At 46.2% G+C, this 22,963-nt stretch overlaps 1 protein-coding gene across 1 annotated transcript in view; it reads right to left on the reverse strand.

Annotated features, from left to right (window-relative positions):
- The window catches only part of LOC144822597 (scavenger receptor cysteine-rich domain-containing protein DMBT1-like), a 754,829-nt gene that overhangs the window by 17,649 nt on the left and 714,217 nt on the right, over positions 1–22,963 (reverse strand). The window lies entirely within an intron of this gene.

Below are 22,963 nucleotides of genomic sequence, written 5' to 3' on the forward strand. Positions count from 1 at the left end.
CCTGCGAGCAATTAGTTGCAGGTGGTGGTGGGTCATTGTTCTTCTGAAGCTGAAGTGGATGCAGCTGTGGTCAGTCCAGCGGAGTCCGGTGGAGTGGCTGAAGGAGATGTACTTACTGGAGGAGAAGACGGGGTCAAGCGTGTGGCCGGTGTAGTGGGTGGGGGTGTTCACCAGTTGCTTAGTCCGAGGTTGGCGAGGTTGTCCAGCAGGGTGGTGGTGTTGCTGTCCTTGTTGTTCTCCAGGTGGAAGTTGAGGTCCCCTAGGAGGATGTAGTCAGCGGAGGAGAGGGCGTGCGGGCTGATGAAGTCTGCGATGTCTTCGCTGAATTGTGTGCGTGGTCCCGGGGGTCTGTAGATGAGGGTGCCTCTGAGGGTGGTCTTGGGATCGGTGTGTATCTGGAAGTGGAGGTGCTCGGTGGCGGTGAAGGTGTCGTCGTAGTTGGTCGTGATGCGGATGGTGTTCCTGTGGACGATGGCGATGCCTCCTCCAGTCTGGTTGACGCGGTCCTTCCGGGTGATCTTGTATCCGTCCGGGATGGCTATGGCGATGTCAGGCGCTGAGGAGGGGTTCATCCAGGTTTCTGTAAGGAAGGCGACGTCTGGTGATGTTGTGTCGAGCAGGTTCCAGAGTTCGACGGCGTGTCTGTGGACGGAGCGGGTGTTGAGCAGGATGCACTTGAGGTGATTGCTGCTGGTGCTTGGCTTGTCGGGTGCGCTGCAGGTCCGGATGCAGGTGAACTTGCAGGCTTGGCAGGTGAACGGTCCCTGGGTGCATTTCAGGGTGGCTCGGTAGCAGGCGGGGTTCCGGTCGGGGTTGAGTGCGATGAGGGTGGCGGCGTCGTAGGTCCGTCGCGTGGACTGGCCTCCTCGGGGGCAAGGGGTCCTGGTGCTGGGCATGGGGCAGGCGCAGACGGGCTTGCCTTTGACGCGCAATCGGCGCGCCCGCTGCGCGTACGCGCGGACTCCGCCATAAATGGCGAAGTGGGAGGGAGGAGCAGCTGGGAGGCGGTAGCGGGGCGGCGAATGGGGGTACAGAAGGAAAAAGGGGCGGGGCCGCAGGGGCTCAGCGCCGAGGAGCGGGGGGAGAGAAGAGCGGGAAAAACGGGCGAGGGGGCAGGCTAGGAACGGGCTGCCAGGTGCAGAGTGTTGAGGCCCAATGTTATCCTATAGAAGATAATGGGCCTCCGGTTGGTGGCTGCTAGCAAGCAGACCACACGGCTGTGGGAGCAAAGTTCCTAGGATTTAGCTCAGGGTAATTGGGGTTGTAAGTCAGCACAAAATGTGCACCCTCAGCGGCATTGGTGCGGCCAGGTGCAGAGTGCTATTTTGGCACCGGGCTCCCTGTTGTTTGCTACGGAGAGACTCCGGTCGAAAGAAACACTGCCGGGGAAGAAGATCTTCTCGGTGCAACCACCACTTCGAGGGGTAAGTTGGGAGGTCTTGGATTGGCTAGTCACCTTTGGTTGGGGCACACAAGGCAGTGGGGCGTCGGGTGCAGGGGTGCCTTTTGGTGTCGGAAAGTCTTACCCACTGGGGTCTCAAGGCTGGTCTGGTATCTCTGGATCTTGGGTCACGATCGCCGGGGAGACCTCCTTGTTGTGTTTTTCCATTTGAGCTCAGGCCGGGTTTGGCGGGTGCAGAGTGGGCTGGGTTTGCGGTGTCCGCCTGGAGCCAGAGGTTGCAGTTGAACAAATCCGGTGTACGGGGGAGAAGCAGTCTTTGAAAGTGAAGGCAGGCAGGTCCTCTGGGGGTTTTGAGGTTGAAGCTGCAGGACACACCGGGATTTTGCAGGAGCAGGTTTGAGGGGAGATAGGCCTGAAGGGCTGGGGCCAAGTCAGTGGGTATCGTCCTGTTGTTAGCTCTGCACTGCTTTATTTATTTTATTTGCATGTTTGTATGGCGCTGGGAATCGACTCCCGAAGGAGTATCTCCGCGCCTAGGCAGCATCTGAAGACAGCAAACTAGTCCTGATTTATTGAGTAAGCACTAAGGCCAGCTAAAAATTAAATAGGAAGGTTTTAAGTTTTTTCCTAAAAGGGAAATGTTCCCTGCATATTCTAATATCCTTTGGGAGTTGGTTCCACAACTTGGGGCCAGCTACTGATAAAGCCCTTCCACCCTTTCTTGCCTTAAAGGCCCTGGGAACACATACCAATTCCTGATCTCCTGATCTTAGAGATCTAGATGGAACATAAGGGGTGAATTTTTCCGTAAGGTAACTAGGACCTTTTCCAGTGAGGCATTTGTGGATGATACAACAGATCTTAAACATCACCCTCTGCTTCACTGGAAGCCAATGGAGTTTGGTCAGCAACGGTTTTGAGGGAGTACGAGGCGGGGCATTTAAAACCAATCGCGCAGCAGTATTTTGCACCACCTGCAATCTGGCAAAAATCCCCTCATTGGCAGCTAGCATCAACCCATTGCAGTAATCCAGCCTGCTTAGCACCAGTGACTGGACCAACGTTCTCCTGGTTGTATCCGGCAACAGAGGGAATACTCTCCTGAGAAGCCCAATGACATGAAAACATGAGCTTACCACTTGATTTGTTTGTTGTGTTAGGGCAAGCTCATGATCCAATTTCACTCCAAGGTCTTTTACCACCATTTTGGGCTCAGGGACGGGGCCAAGATCTTGAGGCCACCAGTCCGGAGTCCACAGGCGTTTGGCTTCTCCGAAGAGCATAACCTCGGTCTTGGAGACGTTGCACTGAAGGAAGTTAGCTGCCATCCAGCATGCCACCTCCTTCATCCCCCGGGCAAAGGAGTCACGCACTTCAGGAGTCATAGTTTTAAAAGGGAAGAGGAGTTGGGTATCATCCGCGTATGATACTGGAATGAACCCATGGGATCTCATGATGTTAGCTAGGGGTGCCACGTAGATGTTAAATAACGTCGGGCTCAAACAAGAGCCCTGTGGCACCCCCTTCGAGATCGCCACCACCTCAGATTGGTATGGTCCCAGAATGACTCTTTGGGTGCGTTTGATGAAGAAACTCCTTAGCCAGGCCAGGGCCTTGCCTTCCAGACTGATGTCAACTAGTCTGGAGGTCATGATGTCGTGTGACACAGTGTCAAACGCCGCTGACAAATCTAAGAGTACAAGGACAACGGAATAGCCCTTGTCCTGTAGCATCTGAAGATTGTCAGCGACGGACAGCAAGGCGGTCTCAGTACTGTGCCTGGGCCTAAAGCCCGACTGAGAGGGATCAAGCCCACCTGCATGTTCAATGAACTTTGACAAATGCTGATTTACGTATCTCTCAGCGAGCTTCCCCATAAAAGGGAGAAGAGAGATCGGTCTCAGGTTTGTCAAATCGGACCAGGGGATCGAGTTGTTTTTCCGCAAGGGTCTCACAAGGGCCTGTTTCCAATCTAAAGGGACTTCCCCTGAACACAGGGACAGATTGACTACATGTCGCATTCCAGCCCCCAAATCATCCAACAGAAGTGGCATAATACGTGCCGGGATGATGTCTGTGGGGCACCCACTTTTTGTTCGAGCGACAAGAACAGTCAGCTCTTCCATAGAGATGGGGGGGAAAGCGGCAAGCTTCTTAGCCTCATTACATGCAGTTATAGTATAAGGCTGGACTTGATGGTCAATTTTTACTGGATTATTAGGGATGGAATTAGATGTTAGTATCTTAGTGTAGATAGCTTCAATTTTCCTAACAAAGAACTGTGAGATATTATCACAGAGCTCTTGAGATTCGATCCCATCAGTATCACAGGCAGTGGGCTTAGTAAATGTCTGTAAAATTTGATACAGAGTTTTTACGTTAGTACCAGCCTCTGTCAATTGAACTGCTATGTGTTGTTTCCTAGCAGCTCGGATTGCTTTGTGGTAGCATTTAAACAACCTCCTAAAGCTTTCCTTATCCTCTGCCAGATGTGCGACTCTCCATTTTTTCTCTAACTTTCTCATATTTATTTTTAATTGTCTGAGATCCCCCGTGAACCAGACTTCTTGTTTTGGGGCAGGTCGGGGTTTATAGGTTCTAGGCGGGACCACCTGGTTAATAGTAGTTAACGTGGCTTCGTTAAATGCACTTAAAACTGAAGTGACATTATCTCCGCATGTTTCCCATTTTGGTTCGGAGTATTTATCCCTGAAGCCTTCTGGGGTTAGTTTGTTCCAGGGTCTCCTGATCTCAGCCATAGTCCTATGGATGGCTTTGGCTTTGTAGTTGGAACGAGTAAAAAACATTATAACAGAGTGGTCCGTCCAATCAACTTGATTGGGAGTCAGGCAATCAATAGCTCTTGAGTTACAGAGCACTAAATCTAAAGTATGGCCTGCAGAATGGGTAGGCCCCTGATTCTTTTTATTGAGTCCAAGTGTGGACAGGTCTGTTAACACAGTCTGTGCCTCAATGCACGTGGTAATCTCACTGTGGATGTTAAAATCCCCCACCAGGATAAAATCAGAATTGGCTTGCATGTGAGGTGCCAGGATTTCCATTAATTTAATGGAAAAGGACCCACACGGGCCAGGAGGCCGGTACAGAAGTGCACCCTTCCTGGTTTCCCTAGAAGTAGGGTTAATGGAAAAAATCATGAGCTCCATTTCTGGGGTACACACAGTTTCAATGACTATAATCTCCATCTCTTGTTTAAAAACAATAGCTAGCCCTCCTCCCGTTTTAATGGGACGGTCCAGCCTTACTATTTTGTACCCTGCCGGTACTCCCAACGTTATGGCAGGAACTGTGTGAGGCTTAAGCCAGGTCTCAGTTAAGAAACATAGATGAGGTCTCTCTGTTGTTATGAGATCCCAGACCTGTGCTCTTCGGTCCTTCTTCTTATCTTCTTTCTAGTTGTTTCTGGATGTGAGGAAGCAAGGTTCAGGGTGCCCCCTAAATACTAGATTTAGGGGTGTTACAGGTAGGTAGAGGGCAGGGACCAATGGGTCTCTTACCTGGGGTGGGTACATCCCCTATTATGCCATCCTCCAGTGGGAGGGGGCATGAGCCTGCCCCTGGTTGGTTGGGTCCCCCATCCTCAAGATGGTGGGGACTCGGGGTTGTGATTCACCTCCCCAACCTGAGGGGTGGGGTTGGTAGAGGTGGGCACACCTCTCTCCCTCACTTGTTTTCCCCGCTGATTCTCCCACCCAACGTGGGGGTCAGAACCAGTGGGAACTGTGGCTGAAAGCGGAAGGTGGTTTGGGAAAGCTCACAAAGCCGATATGCATTTGTAGCCTCCCCTTCGTGACCCCTGCCCATCCTGGGGAGAAGGCTTGGCACCTCGTCCCAGGATGTGAATTGTTTCAGGCCACCGAGAGCAGTAAGCTATCGACCCAGGGGTCCAGAATCATGTCCGTTGATGGCAGTCTAAGCAGCCACTCAGTCGGGACACTAGAAGTTGGTCGAGTTTCAGGGGGCATCTCTAAGATGCCCTCTATTGTGCATTTTACATTAAATCCCACACTGGCATCAGTGTGGGTTAATGTGCAGAAATGTTTGATAACAAACTTCCCAGTTTTCAGCGTAGCCATTATGATGCTGTGGAGTTCGTAATGACAAGCTCCCAGCACCATGTACTCTTAATGGCAGCACTGAGCTTACACTGTTTAAGAATGGTCTTAGACACTATAGGAGTACAGCGCTCATGCACCAGTAGCCTCACCACTGGCATAGTGCACCCAGCTGGATGGGGGGCTGATCTAGTTCCGGGCAGTGGTTTGTAGGCATGGCATACAGGGATGTGTGCCATGTCGGCTCTTCGCTTTTGGTCTGCACCAAGACACGCAGCCTGCAAAGGCAGTGTGTGAGTGAAAAGGTGCAGGGCCTCTAAGGGTGGCACAATATGTGCTGCAGCCCTTAGGGGCCTTCCCTGTTCACAGTGCCCTGGGTACCAGTGGTATCATTTACCAGGGGCCTACCTGTGGCCAGGGATGCCAATTGGGTTTAGGCTTCAATGCAATTTTAAGGAAGGAACATAGGCCCTGGGTACCTGATTAGCAGGAGCCCAGGGCACACTCAGTCAAAGAACATCAACAATTCAGCAAAATGTGGGGGCATAACGTGCAGAAAGAGGGCACTTTCTCACACTCATTTCCTGTTTAACAGCACCAGGGTTCAGGGCAGCAGAAGGTGGAGGTGGAGGGGAGGGCTCATAGGAACACACAGGGGGGCAGCGGTAGTGCAGAGGGGGCAATCCGCCCATGCCTTGTGATCTACCTGCCCTCCACCATCTTTTTAACTCCCCTCCAATACCAACTCAGACACCACCCTCACTAGCAGACAAGGCCACCTACAAAACGCCTTCAGCTTATTACATCTTTCAACCCCTTCTTAGTCTGTACCTATTACCTGGTGTCCTAGCAGCTCGTGAAAACATCAAAAGGGCGGACATTGGAGCGCACGAGTACAGTGGCCACAAGAAACATAAGAGCATCCCACAGCAAAATCTAAATTTTTCAAACTCTGAGCCAGTTTTCAGCAAGCTTGCTATCTTCCATCTGCTTGCCATCTGGACATCAAGACCCGTGTGAGGTGCAATTTTCCAATCCAACTCTCTCACCAGCTGGAATTCTACTAAATCCATTGTTAAAAACTCACTGCAGTCTCAGCAAACACCCCGGGTGAAGTTAGCTCTTTCAAACTTGAGTCCTGTTGACAGAGCTGCCTAATCGCCTCTCAACTCCACCTCAATTCCACCCACCTCTATCTTTTTCTTGACTGCAAAGAAACCTGACTGCATCTGAGGCTCACTGGGACAAAGGGGCAACTAGGTCCCCTTGGGCATTGGGCTATCAAGGGCACCCAACATCAGAGTGCGCTACCTGAAATCAAAGCTTAGGGCAGAGAGGCACATAGAGAGAGAAGGGTACAGAGGAGTCAGAAACGCACAAGGAGGAACAAGGAGACATGAGGCGAGAGATAATCAATAGGGGAGCTTCATCCAGAGGGAAATGAGATTGGGCAGGGTGAGAGGGTGTCCTCTGCCCAAGACAAAAACAAACAAACACAAAACAGGGTCCTTATCGCCTAGGGTTTTATGGATGAGCCCCACTCTAAAACCAGAGCAGGTGATATTATACGAGGGATGGGCCCCGCCAAGGGGGACAAACAACACGATTCGAGATCTCCCCAGAGCTACCCTCCACTGTTGCAGCCTAAGATTTACACGAAATTCCAGTTTTTAAAAAATGCGGGTGACGCTCTCCTTTCAAGCACAATTGCAGTCCAGGGCCTAAGCATGCCGCTAATGCAACTCAAGCTGCTAAATTGCAGAAATGGCAGCAGCCTTGCCCCTGGCACATGTGCAACATCTGGCCTAGAAATCCAACTTGGGCCCGACGTCTCACAACTACCCTCACTACCTATTGTGACCGCTTCAACATCAGACTCTCAAAATCATGCCATATCTCCACTACAAGACTCCCAGCGTCCTGCTGAACTATACATGACAGAAGCAAGAGCAATCATTTAACAAGGACCAAAAATGGAGATGGCAAAGCCTCTCGGGGGAGTTGGAAGAGGAGACACAGAGCTGCGGAAGGAGGGCAGTCGTAACTCGGAAACGAGGAACAACTGTATTACAGTCAAGGACCGGTCCATAATAGAGTTAGGCACATCTCCCAATTCCATCAACGAAGCAAAGCCCAAACCAACTTCGACACCAGAAGAATCCTATGCTGATCTTCACCCGCCTCTAACATCAATGCCGCCTAGGATAGAATCAGAATTGGGACAAGAGAATAGAGATTCGGAGCAGTACACCAATACCTACACACAACAATCACCAGCGGAGCTCAAGATGGATACTCAAAATCTTTCTACTTTGGAACACCTGGAGGCCGATGGGAACCAGGGGAAGGGGGATCTGCCACTAGAGACTAATCTGGAAAGCCCAACCAAGTATCAGCAAAAATTGGACTCCGAAAGTGCCTGGGCCAGTTTACTCCAAACAGTGCAACTCTTGGTGAAAGCCTTGCAGTACTAGTCAGACAAAATGGATACTCAGCTGACTTACTAAACACGCTGGTTGTTTTCGTAGTGGCTATTGAAGGGAAACTAGGAGCTCAAAACACTCTCTTCCAAAACACATGGGGCAAATCTCAATACAGGGAGTCTAGCTGTGGATGTGGACCAATAGTCGACAAACTATCCTCCCCTCCCCTCAATGCTGAGCAACCTGCGTGCACAAATAAAAGACTCAGCTCAGAGCGCAACTATCCTCAATCTTAACTCAAAGACGTCTCCGTCTATTGACGATCAAGTCGGAACAATGGCATTCGGTGCAGAGAGATCAGTTCAAAGGCCCATCCTTCTTAAATGATCAACAAGAGGCAGAGCCAAAAATGACAGATGCAATAAAGCACAGGCACCGGTAATGGAGCCTGCTCGGGGGCCCGAGTTAGAGTTGGTTGACAAAGCAACAAAATTAAACTCGAATGCAAAACAACAACGTGCCCAAAGGAGGAAGGGTCTGAACCAAAAGCCCATCTCTAATTAGGGGGACTTTACCCGCCTGTTTAGACTGACACTGCTAGTTCCCACGTCTGCCCAAAAGAGGGAAGCCTCCAATTCCAATGAACAGTCATCTATTCTAGGGTCATTACGGCAACTAACGCAGGTTGGAGATAAAGCAAAACATGTCGACAATCATAGCAATCTGGGAAAGGAGGCAGAATCACATCACCAAACGTCATGCAGAACGGAGTCTGAAATATTTACATCACATTGCCACTCTCCCACTCCAATGCCAGCATTGCTAGTCTATCAAGGGGCTAAGATTCCCCAGGCTGGCCTGGCCGCTTCTACTAGCCAGCCCAAACTCCAAACGGAAATGGAACTTCAATCCTCGTCCAATTCCGTCTTATCTTCTACAGAGGACGAACTACCAACAAAATTGATTGCATTAAAACAAGGCTGGTCAAGCACTAAGGCCGTCTCTGCGGAAAAAAAGGAGCACCTGCTCTGCACTGGATCAGCTGCATATAAAACTCAGAGTGACAGGTGCAGGGCAGAAGGTTTGCTAATATCAAATAAACCAGGAATCAATAACCATAGGCATAGTACCAGCCAGCAACCATCCAACCAAGCGAATAACCCAGACGAGTTTGGAAACACCCTGAAGTTCGCACCAGAATATAGATCGAGAAGGCAACACAACATATTCAGTCGAGGCAACATTCTCCACCTATTGTTGCACATGCCAACACTACAGACTTGGATTCAGTGGAGTAGAGTACATTAACCGTTACGACCCCCAGGGGGGTGAGGATACCCTGACGACATGGAGGCAGTCAACTATTGTAGGAAAAAAACTGCTTGAAAGCTAGATCTTCAAAAACTGGGGAATAGGGATCAACCCCAATAACGTACCTGGATATCCTGCTCCACTGGTTCAGGTGCATGCAGATAAAACATCGACAGCCTGGAGAAACACTCCAAGGTTTGTATTGAAAAGGGCAAGAGGGTGCTCTCCGCCTACAAAGAGGCAGCCACAGGAAACATGGACAAAATTCCCCAAAACAGTATAGCAAGGAACTTGTCCCGAAGATCTAAAATGGCCCACGAGGACAATCATCAACCAAGCCAGAAATAATTGACAAAACTGTAGGCAACAACCACTAGCAAGTGAAATCAACAGGCTGTGGATATGCTCATGGAATATCAATGGGCTGTCCAGCAAGATGGCAGATTTGAATTTTATTAAATATCAAATTGCATTTCACATCAACGCACTGCAAAAGACTTGGCTGATTGACCCTCCGCACTTTAAAGGATACTTATGTTTCTTCGCCCCAGCAGTCAAAGGGGCAAGATATGGGCATCTGCACGGAGGGGGCGCAATTTACGGGAACAACACAAGTGCATCTTCAGCGTACCCAGTCAGTTTGATAAGACCAGAATCCATTGCAATAAAAATATCCACTCCTGGGGGCTTCCAAGGAACGGGTGTAAGGACATTGTAATAAAAAACACTTACATACATCTGAACAGGAAAATCAAGGCTGTGAAACAACTGACTAATTTCATAGAGCTATGTATAAGTGAGGTCAACACACAAGACATGATACTCACATGGGACTTTAATTTACATCTAACTGGCTCATCGACTGTGGAGAAAGTATCTATACAAAACCGGTTATGGAACATACCACAATAGGGCAAGAGCTTATCAAAACTGCTTACAAAAACAAGCCAGCGTCTAATAGAGGACCTCGAACACCTCAATTTCAGAGCAGTGAAGGGCAGAAGTACAAGTGACAATCCCCCGCCAATTACACACTATTCACCAACCAAAAGCTCAACACTAGACTGTGGTGTAGTTCCTATATCCCTGATAGGCTCTGCACATTGGAATAATATACACTATAGTTTTGACATAGGACTGAGGTCAGTATGTCTCTATCGAGTACATTAAACTTAATAACTTGTGTGTGCCAGCTAACTCAGAGGTCACTAGAAGCTTTCTCAAATGAACAAGAAGGGATTAGTTTCTGACAACCGCATAAACATGAGAACGTTTTTTCCCTTAGAGTAGGAACAATATCTTCAGAGTCGTGGAAACAATAGATTACAGTTTCACTCAGTCAATCGTACATGCTTCGTTTCTACAGAGATGCACAGAAATAGAGAGACAGGTGTTTCAATAAAAAAGGGGTTTATTGAACAGTCTTATTTCTCATGCAAGAGATATGAACTGCTACAATCGTAAGACAGAATGCAAAGTATAATACGTACTGTGTTAGCAGTAAGATAAAATAATACTGCAATAGCATGGTCTGTAGCTATGACATATATAAAAATACATACATAAATAACACAGGCTAAAATACTCCACTGGTGCTTCTAAAATAATCCTACCACAATGTACCTACCCTAAGTGTAGAATGAGGGAAGAAGCAGGTGCTGTTTTAGCTATGGTTTAGTTTAGTTGTCCCAAGAATTGCTAAACATTTCTCTAAGTTCTAATCAGCTCCATACTAAATAATGATAGAGGTTGGTATGTCTTTCCCAGGACTCGCTCTCTAACACCATGCAAGGGAAGTCAGAAACTCTGGAGCTGGATTCTCGACGAGGAGGATGACAGCCTCTGGTCAGTGTGTCAGTTGGGGACTTGACTTCCTTCGGGACTTGCTGTGGCGAGCCGCGTCGTGCAAGTAGGTAGCCGAACTGCACCATGCTTTGCCATAGCAAGTGAAGGCATATTTATACCTTGAAAGTGTTTCGGAATGCTAGTATTGACGTACAGTCGGAAGGGAAAACAAGTGAACCCTACTTAAAGCGGAACCAGGGGAAGTAAGTATAGCACAAAAACAGTGGTTCCTGTGGAATAGTAATCTGTATACAATTCATTAAAAAGCGAAATCGTGATATAAGGGTCATATTGATGTCACAGAGAGAGGACCAGAAACAACAATGGTTGTTTGACACAGATGTATGTATTGATCATACAATATACAATATAGAAAGTATGTACAGACAAAATTCAATTGTGCAAGGTGTCCCAGTTGAGTGACATAATGTGACAGTATTTTCAAGGTTTCATAATTTTGGCTAGTTGAAAGTGACCACATCTAAAATAAATTACAATATACAGCAGCTATTTGTGATAGTGAGTGCTGTGTGACTGGTTCACTTTCATCAATGTGTCGTCAGCGTTTCAATCCTCTTGAAATGTGGGGTCCCATCAGGACCTATGATAGAGGGGACATCTGGGAAGCAACAAAATAAGTGGAAGGTAAAGTATCGGACCTGTCAGCCAGCACAGCCAATATGGATCAAGATAGAAAAGTTTAAAGGGGTACCAGAATTCCAAATCGTCTAGCTCATGTGAGTGATGCCAACCGTGAAAGTAGTGAGAGAAAGAAAGATAGATACTCACAGGGAGACCCAGCTGTGTTCTGGTGAAGTACAAGGGAAAGCAGCAAAAATTAGAAAACAGTAGGAGATGTCTAAAACCTAAAAATACATGTTGCGATCAGTTTGGACACTTACCCCTATTGAGGGTGTGAGCCAGTGATCACAATGGGGTTAAGAAAGGATTGATAGGTCAGGATGACCTCTGGGGAAAAGAAGGGATACGTGAGAAAATGTGGGGGAATCACACTTTACTGCAAACTAAGTGAGTAGGCCAAGGTGTGCTGCAGCTTACCAGGCAAAGATCACTTGGTGGTGATACAAGAAAGTTGGGCAAGCCAGGATGTGGCCTATTGTCCAATTGTGAGGAAAAATGCCTGAAAGTAAATAATACAAACCATCAGCGATCGTGGGTGTATCTAATCGGTGAGCGCCCGACGTGCACATGGGCTTAAATATTGAAACGGAATCATGCGCAGGCATACCCTAGATTGCGTGTATAGAATGTAGGGAGTGGTCACAAGGAATGGGACTGCAGTTATATACATTACTGAAACTAAAAAACAAATGAGAACTTCTTGATTATATCGAGGAACATTACATCATTTTAGTATTGCATTATTCACATGACAGCGCGCTTGCTCATTTACTGCGTATATAGAATGAAAGAGGTACACGGGGGAGAAACGCTCCCCCATGTACAGATCTACAATGCGCCATATATACATCAATTGAACACCCTTGAATAAGATTTATGGCGACCTCTTGATAGTGTCGAGGTCTGTTTCACCATATCAATATCGCATAATTTACACGTGAGCATGCATGTCACAAATGCAGGTGGTACATTCTGGGAAGACTGCTCTTCCTAGTACAGTTCAACAATGTATATATACACACTATCTATTCATAGCTCAATCACAAGATAGTGGACTTATATAGTGTGGACAGTGAGCGACAAAAGGGGAGGTCAACCGGCAATAGGCTAGTGTCTGGTTGAAAGTACGGAAGATTTCGCAGATCCATTAGCAATGACTTATGGGTGTGCTAAAGGCTCAATATGGAGACAAATCTACTCCACTCCTAAGCCGAGTTGAGACCTTTGTTAATTGAGTCAATTCTGTCTATCCAATGGCACTCCCGTCTTTGTAGAATTTGTTTTATGTCTCCCCCTCTCTCAGGGAGTCTACCAATGTCAATCACCTGCCACCTGATCTCATCTGCTGTGTGATGTTTTTCGTTGAAATGTGTGACCAAGGGAGCGTTCGCAACCGATCGTCTAATATGACTGCGATGCTGACCGATGCGGGCCTTGACAGGTTGCAGTACACAACATCATTGCGTGTATTGCAATTAGAAAAAAATTCAAGGGTGTGAGTACAATTGCCATGTTTGAAGAAGTTGGTATTTTGAGTGTAAGGGCAGACTACACAATTGCCACATTTGTGATGGCCTTTCACATCTGGTGGACCCAATGTTGATTCAAGAGTGTTACTCTTCTTTTTCATTGTTTCAGTGTAAGATCTAACAAGCTGGTCTTTTATGTTTTTGCCTCGCTTGTAGGCAAACATGGGGACCACTATAGCGGGATCAATGCTTCTGATTATGTTCCAATTCTTGGTAATAAGATTGCGAACCTTGTTGGTTTGTACCCCAAAGGTGGTGACAAAAACTATTTTATTGAGTGGTGCTTTAGTTATAGTGGTGAGTAATTCTTCTCTAGGACAGTACCAGGCCTGTTTCATAGATTTTTTGAGAATTCTATTGGGGTAGCCTCTGGATACTAGTTTCGCTTTGAGGATTTCTGCCTCCCGCATATAGTCCTCCTTATGATAGTAGTTCTTACAGACTCTCAGGAACTGTCCAAATGGTAAGCCATCTCTGAGAGCCCGAGGTTGATGGCTCTTATAGACCAATAGTGTGTTCCTTTCAGTCGGTTTCCTGTGGAGTGAGTATTTTGCCTTCTATGTGCTGGATGATGAGGTCTAAACACGCTATGGTGGACTTGCGTAAGGTGGCAGTAAATGTTAAATGTGTCTGGATGTTATTGAGATAAATTATGAAGTCATAGAAATCCTTCTCATTTCTACTCCAAACTAGGAAGATGTTGTCTATATATCTATTCCAGCATTTGATGGAGGAGCGTTGGTGATTCATATTACTAAGGGCATAGGTGCATTCTATGTGATCCATTAAGTTGTTTGCTAGATTTGGTGTGAAAACTGCTCCCATACTTGTGCCAGAGCATTGTTGGTAATATTCGCCTCCTGACACAAAATAGTTGGTTTGCAATGCAACCCTTAGTAATGAGATTATGACAGTGGAGGCCATAAAGGTGACTCCCTGGCTGTCTTGGTTTGTGGAAACAGTACTTGCATACAGCAAGTGACCCTGGATGAAAGAGCCACTAGATATGGAATACCTGGCATCATGCCACAGCAGCTGTGATCATTCAACATTTGGTAACTCCATTTAGAAAGTAGTCCAAAAATTGGATCAATCACGTCAGCTGGTGAATCTTGCAGGTCACAGGATACATTTGTAGTGGAACCATCACAAGCCCCGTGCAGATTAATACCCTGTCAAAGTAGAGAACTGCTTAGTGCGTTTTCACAGTTAGAACCACTAAGAAACACTTCACTTTCCCTACTCTAACATCTGTGTGTGTATGGTAAATTCCAGGATGTATTGATGTATTCTTTACCCAACCTTTCATATTTGTCTCTTGGTATGTGTTTTAGGCAATACTGAAAATGGAAAATTGTTACAGTCAGAGTGATTTTACCATGTATGATCCACTCAGTAGCTGGCTTTTCTGCCACTGTGAATATTAATCTTTCCAGTTTTTCAATGCTCAGCACCATATAATCTGCTCCCCTTTGTGCCAGTTTGATCAGTTTATCAGTGAGGTTGAATTCTGAAAACAGTAACGTAGTATTGATCAAATGCCAAGGCACATAGCCTGCATGCAAGTTTTATAGCATCCAGCCTAATAGCATGATAGAACGTAGTTGAGACTGACCATGTTGCAACATGACCAAGTCTTGTTCCATGATGTGTATGGCAGAGGACACAAAGCTGTCTAATGAACATATGCTGGATGACAGAGTTGTTAACCCATTGTCTACTACAGAGAGGGATTTCTCTAAATTAATACAATCATTTTCTCGTATTCGTTCTGCAGTCTCTGCTTGGTTAATCTTCCATAATTCATTATATGCAGAATATATACCGACATATATGAAAACATTTTGACGCGGTTTTCTTGGTCCCTGCAAGATTTCCCTAAGGTCTGCGCCATCTTTAAGTACAGATAAGTGTTGTTTTACATCTTCAAGTGTGGATTTCTGTAGCCAATCAAGACATAGTTTCCCTACACTGTATGTTGTTACTATCCCAGGATGCTGTCTTTGAACATATCTTGGGTCTGGCCTATTGATAGTGAAACCCTGTGTTTTGTTCAGGAATTGATCTTGACAGTTGTTTGTGTCTGTGGGCCAGAGCAACCATTTTTTCCATTCTGGATCTGAGCTGTTGTGATGCAAAATGTTATGTACGTCAACATCCCCCCGTGTAGTGCTATTACTTGCAGGTGTATTCATGTCCTTGATCGTGGCTAACCCAAGGCAAGACGTTTGTTTGATAGTGTCATACAAAAACATAATTTGCTCAGGGATGATTCAGGCTCTAAAGAAAGCTTCTACCCCCTGCACTTGCCAATCTTTTGTACCCCAGACAGTTTTTGTCTCAATGTTGTCTTTCCAAAAGTCGAAACCCTGTCCAGACAATTGGGCAATAAAGGCTGCAGAATAAATCTGTTTTGTATTTGTTAACATATTTTTTGTTCCTATTTTTTTATCATTTTTAAAGTAAAATGATTCAGCATTCGATCAATTGAACCTTGAAAAATATGGAAACTTCATTGCAAAAGTTTTTGAGCTACCCTTGTGAGGTGTAGGACAATGTTCCCATTGGTTATACATACATACATTTCTAAGTATTGCAGATTTGTGCAAGAAATGATGACCATAATGATTAAAACTATACATTTGTTTATAGTCTGATGAACCATCTCAATATTCATGATTTGTGAATACTGCAGGCATTTCTAGATCTGACATCATATTATTAACAGTCTTGATTTCCCAATCATCAGAAAAGGTACTAGAGGTAATAAAGTTACTTAATGAAATCTTGAATAAGTGTGGAATCTTCAACAGCTCCGACAGGCCAAAAATGTCATATTCAGTTCCGTCCCAAACTATACCCTCTGGTATAGGAATGGCTGTGATGTTCACTGCTGACAAGTCTCTTTGTTCACAATGGGATCATTTGTGTGGCTGGAGAAGTAAGTTCACTTTTTTACTTGCTGTGTCCTTTTGAATATATCTTCCATTTATCAGCATACCCAGAGTTGTTACCAGAGCTAACCAAAGTAGAAAGAAGAATATTCCCAAAACAATCCATAGTTCAATCCGTGCTGAAACCAGATAACTCTTTTTCAGGAAATTAAAAAAGTCTGTTGCTGGTCCTTTGAAAGTTCTTTTTGCTGGCGTCGTTTCAGGTTTGCTGGGATCCTCAGAAAACAGATCAAAATTAATGAAATAGCCAGAGGCAGTTCTGTCAATGGTCGGAATTGCATCAGGATTCGTTGAAATCGCTGGAACCACTTGATCACTTCTTACTTCGTTGTAGATAGGTGAATCAGGACGAACTGTTATTTGGGTCTCAAGAGTAACGAGCTCCATAGCTTTGTTGCTTAGCCCTTCTTTACTCACTGTAGAATCTTCAACGGTGATGTGTCTTTCACTTTGAACCTCTTGGATTGTAGCTAGAGGAGTGTGTCTGCTACACTGTCGGAGTCCACTTGGCCTACTGCTTAGTATCAGCCACATAGCATGGTTTGATCAGGTCAATAGGCACAAACCTTCTCTCCTTTTTACCAGCAAGGGGCGGCAGTCATACTGTTCTTGATCTGTGGATTGCTTGGACAAGCACTGGTTGTCTGTAAGAAGGTCCAAATTCTTGTCCGCGATCTTTTCTCTGACTAGTTCACCAAGCTTTGGGATCCAGACAGGCCTTGCTTGGGCGGTTGTTTTTTTCCCAGTGGTGGTTGGCTTCAGGTACACGTTGATTTGTTTCGATCTTAGTTCATTTAAGTCCTGTAAAACAGCCAAACGATCTTTAAAAACAAATGTCGTATTTTCCACCACTGTTTCATGACAATTAAGATCCGGAACCAACATTCTTGTCCCAAATAGGACCTCATATGGAGTGACACCCCCTAGAGAATTGCTTGGCAAATTGTTAAGACTATGTTGGACCCCATAAAGATGTTTAACCTACCCATCACCGAAACCTAATACCCTAGCTGTTATAGACTGCTTTATGTCCCATTTCTTTCTTTCCACAACAGAATTTCCCTCAGGATGGAATGGAGAAGAATACCGCAACTCAACGCCCAAACTGGTCATGTCTTTGCAAGCTCAAGAGGTAAACGCAGGGCCCTCGTCAGAATGTAGTGTGCCTATTGCGTATGTGCCGATAAAGACTCGCAACTCTTTTATAACAGTTCGAGCGTCAGCTGAGCGCTGAGGCCACATCCAAAGGAACCTTGATTTAGTGTGTGTGGGACTGCATTCGTCCAGAGGGACTCCTGCACGTAGATAGTTTAATGCTGTCTAACAATGGCGCTTTTACCGGGCTGGCTATGCTGTAGTCATGTATCTGGTGGCGTTCTGTGCAGCAATCTCTATTGCAGTTTATGCAGTTAATGACAAAGATGTGAATATGTGCATTCATCCCTGGCCACCAGTATATGAGTATTTGAGTAGTAACTTGTTAGGTAACGCTGCACCGCTGTCTTTGCTTGAAGCATTGACAGCCAGTATTTTTTCACTGTCTATTTGTAGAGTTTTGTAGTCTGTTTTGCAACTGAACTACTTGTTCCCAAAGTGTTTTGTGCTTGATTGCGCCACCTTTTGCATCTTTGAAACCATTTTGAAGCCAATTCCGTAAATATTAATTGTAAGATTGAACACAATAAAAAAGTATTGCACACTATAAGTGTGGGGAATTCGCGATCCTTATTGTCAAGTGCTATTATGAATGTTTGTAGTTCAGCTGTACAATCTTCTAGAGATTGCGTTTTTGTGACAATAGGTCTGAATTTGCCATTGCGCATCGACCTTTAACATTCGTGCATGCAGCACTATAAGCTTGTTTACCCCCCCATAGCGGGTTGTGCTGATCTGTCAGTATAAATTATACATTCATACTGGTCTAGAGGTAGAATTTCAGTAGGCAGAGGACATTCGTGTTCTTATTGCAGGAATGCTTGTGCTTTCAAATAAGGATCAGAAACGTATTCAACATCAGTTGCAGCAAGAGAATTAACCCATTGCATCCATCTTGGATGTAAAGCTTTTGCATTCGGAGTTATGACCATTATGCGTTTTGTCTGTGCTAGGGCTCTTTCTTTTGCTACAGCGGTTTGAACTGCTGTCAGAATTTTTTCCATCAAAGTGAATTTAATTTCTGCTTGCGTGTACAAATTTGATTTGTATGCAATTGGTACTTTTTCACCTTTGTTAAAAGTTAAGTAGGTGAATGCGCATTGACCCGGAATTATTCGGAACACTAAGTTGCGTACGTTTACGTGTGTTTGTAAATGTTTGTTGCTAACATGTCTGTTTGAAGTGAACGCAATATTTCTGTGTGTTCTTTAGCCCAATTTATTGTTTTGAAATCTGGTTTGATTAATTCGTAGAGAGGTTTAACCCTTTCTGTGTTGTTTAGAATGTAAGTTCTACCAAAATTCAGGAAACTTAGAATCGACTAAGTTTTTCAGCGTTTTTGGAGGTTGGAGCATCACGCACTTTTCTAAAAAGTTCGCTGACAGGCTTTTGCCTTCACATGATAGTTCATCTGCTAGAAACTATCCTAGTGGAAGAGGTGTGGCGCCGCGGCTAGGGCGACTGACTCCGGATTCTGGGGATCATGGCTCGATCCCCGGCACCGGCGGCAGATTAGCCCAGCACCATGTGACTCTGGGCAATAGCTTGCTTAATCTTCCCGACGGACCCCAGCGCCTAGAGACCCTAACGGGTGATTGTGTGCTTCACAAATGTGGAATATATTAGAAAAGGGAAGTTGAGATGGGCAATTCTTGATTTTTTTTAATTGAATTTATAACCCTCAGAGGCGAAGCCCAGTATAAGGGTGTTCACCCTGTTCAAGTGCCTGGTCAGGTCATCGTCTGTCAGATAGATATCATCGACATATGACAATGTCTCGTCATCATAAGTTTGTAGTAACTCTGTTACCCTTGCTGAGAATAACCCCAGAATAATCTTGAATCCTTAAGGGAGATGACAGAATTGGCGCAGTGTCCCGAATATGGAGAAAGCGGTCAAATACCTACTTTCAGGTGCAATGTTTTGACAAAAGAAATCATTGGATATGTCCAACGTGGTTTTATATTTTTTACACACAATGTTATTCATTAATGCTGTACTATGTGCATTTTGCACAGCAAATGTTTTACAACAAGGGTTTAAGCCTTTTGGACTCCCCCTTGGTTTTATTATTGATTTCTCCAAGAACTCATATATTTTGCATGAACATAAGTCTCCCTGGCCTGGAAACAAGCATCCTAGGACCGGTTTCGGGGTCCCCCCCCCTCTTCTGCCAGGATAGCTTGATTCCAGTGGCACAGTTCGCCCAGGACCCATGTCTGGGCATATCTGGAGCAGTTATGGCGACAAAGCAAAAGACACTCAATTGATGGACGGAATGCAGAACAAATCAAAACATTCACACCCAATCAAGAGATCTGGGTTAAATCCATCACTCTTTTGCTCACCATGCCACCCCAGTTTAGACCTGGCCATATGCAAACCAGTCCTGACCCTGTGCCTCATGGGAACAGTCCAGCCCAAACTGCCAAGCCAGGTCCTCCCGGGACCGGAAACAAGCATCCTAGGACCGGTTTTGGGGTTTCCCCTCTTCGGCCAGGATAGCTAGGCTGCCTAAAGTCATTAAGCAATTGAATAATTTACTATAAATCGCATTTGAAATGACAGATTAACTGGTTTTTACCAATTTTGTTTTTTAAAGTCGAATTTAATAATGAAAGTTTTTATTGATACATATTGTAGCAATGGTTTTAAGTAACGAGGCTAATAAAAAAAAGATAAACGATGAAGATTAGGCTTTCTTTCAGAGATGGCTAGTAACATGGTATGTTAGCAATTCTGGCCAGTATTCCCACATAGGTTACCAGGTACTGGGCCATACTGGGGAATAACATGTTGGTCCTGGAATTACAGGACTCTGCTGTATAGGATTCTGCACACATTTTGTGACTATAAAGGTGCGCTGAGTCCTGCGAAACAGGCCTCGGTGCTGGTGCTCTGACCCTTAAAACATGTATGTCTGATTGTTTCACCCACAGTCAATTAATCAATCAATCAATCAGGGGTTTGTGAAGTGTACTACTCACCCGTGAGGGTCTGAAGAGGCTGAGAGGATGAGGGGGATTTGAGCAGGTCCATCCCATCGGAAGAGCCAGGTTTTGAGGCTCTTCCTGAATGCTTGCAGTGTGGGGGTTCGTCTGATGCTGATTGGGAGTTCGTTCCAGGTCTTGGCTGCCATGTAGGAGAAGGATCGCCCCAGCTCTGAGGATGTGTGGGATTTTGGCCAGGGCAAGATCAGCAGAGCGAGGGCTTCTCTTGGGTGCTGGAAAGATATTCTTTCATTGAGGTATTGTGGTCTGATGTGGAGGGATTTGTGGGTGTGGGTGTGAGTGAAAAGCTTGAAGGTCACTCTCTTTTCAACGGGGAGCCAGTGAAGTTCTCTTAGGTTCTGGGTGATGTGGTGTTGTCGTGGGATGTCAAGGACCCGTCCAATCTGCGGTGTTCTGGATTGCCTGGAGTTTGAGTGGTAGAGATTAGTTTTTTTCTGGAATATAGGGCATTCCCGTAATCCAGTCTGCTACTTATGAGTGGTGGGTGATGATCTTTCTGGACTCGGGGGGGATCCATTTGAGGGTGTTGCGGAGGATGCAGAGGATATTGAAGCATGCGGAAGATATGCGGTTGATCTGTCGGTTTATGGTGAGAAAGGAGTCGAGTATGCTGCTGATGTAACACGCGTGGTCTATGGGTGTGGAAGGGTTGCCGAGGGTGGTGTCCCAAGCGGAGGGGGTGGATCCAAGGATAGCCTTCTGGATAGGTTTAGGCAGCTATCCAGAAGGCAACGTCTTTCACATCTTCCTGGAAGCTGTGTCTGGTGCTGTAGGGTTCATTGGTGAGGGTGTCTTCTGGATAGCTTTAGGCAGCTATCCAGAAGGCAACGTCTTTCACACCTTCCTGGAAGCTGTGTCTGGTGCTGTAGGGTTCATTGGTGAGGGTGTTGTTGGCATTGGAAACTATGCTGAGGCGGTGTTTTCTGACAATAGTGGCGAGAGGGACCACGTAGATGTTGAAGAGAATGGGGCTGAGTGAAAATCCTTGGGGTAATCTGATCGCTGTGGGTTCAGGGAGGAAGGGCGGGATTCTGATTTTTTGGGTTCAGCGGGTAAGGAAGGAGCCGATCCAGATATTGCTGTGGAATCCGGATTGGGAAGAGTAGAGCATCAAGGTGGCTTCCATGAAGTTAGTGAGTTGGCTGTTGATGATCTTCTCTGTGACTTTGGCTGCAAAGGGGAGGAAAGAGATGGGTCGGTAGTTCTTGAGGTCAGTCAGGTCTGCGCTGAGCTTCTTGAGAAAGGGCTGGACTTCTGTGCTTTTCCAGCCATCTGGGAATGTGCCTGGTTTGAGGGAGCAGTTGATGGTACGTCGTAGTTCGGGTGCTATGGTGGAGGCGGCTCTGTGGAAGATGTGGGGCCTGGCCGGGGTCATCCGGGGCTCATGAGTGTATGCTTTTCATGGTCGTGGCGGTGTCTTCTGTGGTGATAGCGGTCTATGCAGTGATAGTAGACTAGGTTGTGTTGCCGGTTGAAAGAATAGGGTCTGTGCCTGGGTTCTGGTTGTTGAAGTTGCTGTAAAGAGTTCTGATCTTGAGATGAAAGTATGAGCTGAGTTTGTTGCACAGGTCCTTGGAGCGAGGGATTATTCGATGGGGGTGTGGTGAATTCATGTATGATGCTGAAGAGTTCATTAGAGTTACAGGAGTTGGTGAGGATTCTGTTCTGAATGAAGTACTTTTTTGTGGTTCTGATGCATTGGTCGTGTTCTGTCATGGCAGAGCATGCTTCAGGGGTTTTGCTGTTCCTTCAGGTGTTCACGAATCGTCAGCAAGTGCGCTTGGATTCTCTGAGGTCAGTGGTGAATGAGGTGGCCTTTGTGGTTCATTGTCTGTCGGAGTTTTTGAGGGGGCAAGTGTTTCTGCGTAGACAGTGATCTATCTGTGGAGTGTGTTGGCTGCATGGTTGGCGTTGGTTGTGGTGGGAGGAGGAGCGCAGTTGAGGGCAGAATTGAGGTGCTCTTTGGTGATCTTTCAAAAAGGAGAAGTGGTTGCAGTGGTGGTCCGTCCAGAGGGGTTGTACAGTATGGCTGAAGCAAATGTTGTGTCCTCTAGGGAAGATGGGGTTGGGTTGTGTCCTGCCTTGTTGGTGGGGGTGGTGACAAGCTGTCTCAGTCTGATGTTGGCGAGGTTGTCCAGGAGGGCGATGGAGCTGGGTTTGTTGAGGTGGAAAGTCAGGTCTCCAAGGAGTACATAGTCGGTGGATGTGAGGGTGTGGGTGGGATGAGATCTGCGGTGGTGAACATGGCGCATGGTTCGGGAGGTCTGTAGGCAATGGTGCCGCATAGGGTAAATCTGGGGTTGAATTGGATCTTGAAATGGAGATGTTCCATGGGGGACGAGGAGTCGTTTGTGCTGGATGTGTCTGAGGGAGTTTTTGTGTACGATGGCGAGTCCGCCTCAAGGTTGTGTTGGAGGTTCTTCCTCTGGATCTTGTATCTGTTGGGGAGGGTGGTTGTAATATGGGGAGCTAGGGTTGGTCCAAATCTGTGTGAGGAAGGTGATGTTGGGCGAGAGGGTGTTTAGGAGGTCCAGGATTTCTACTACGTGTCTGTGCAGGGAGCTTACATTGAATAGGATTCAGCTTAGGGTTTTGGGTGCACTGGGGTCCAGTGG

The sequence above is a fragment of the Lissotriton helveticus genome, chromosome 3_1, assembly GCF_964261635.1.
Source record: "Lissotriton helveticus chromosome 3_1, aLisHel1.1, whole genome shotgun sequence".
Lineage (NCBI taxonomy): Eukaryota > Metazoa > Chordata > Amphibia > Caudata > Salamandridae > Lissotriton > Lissotriton helveticus.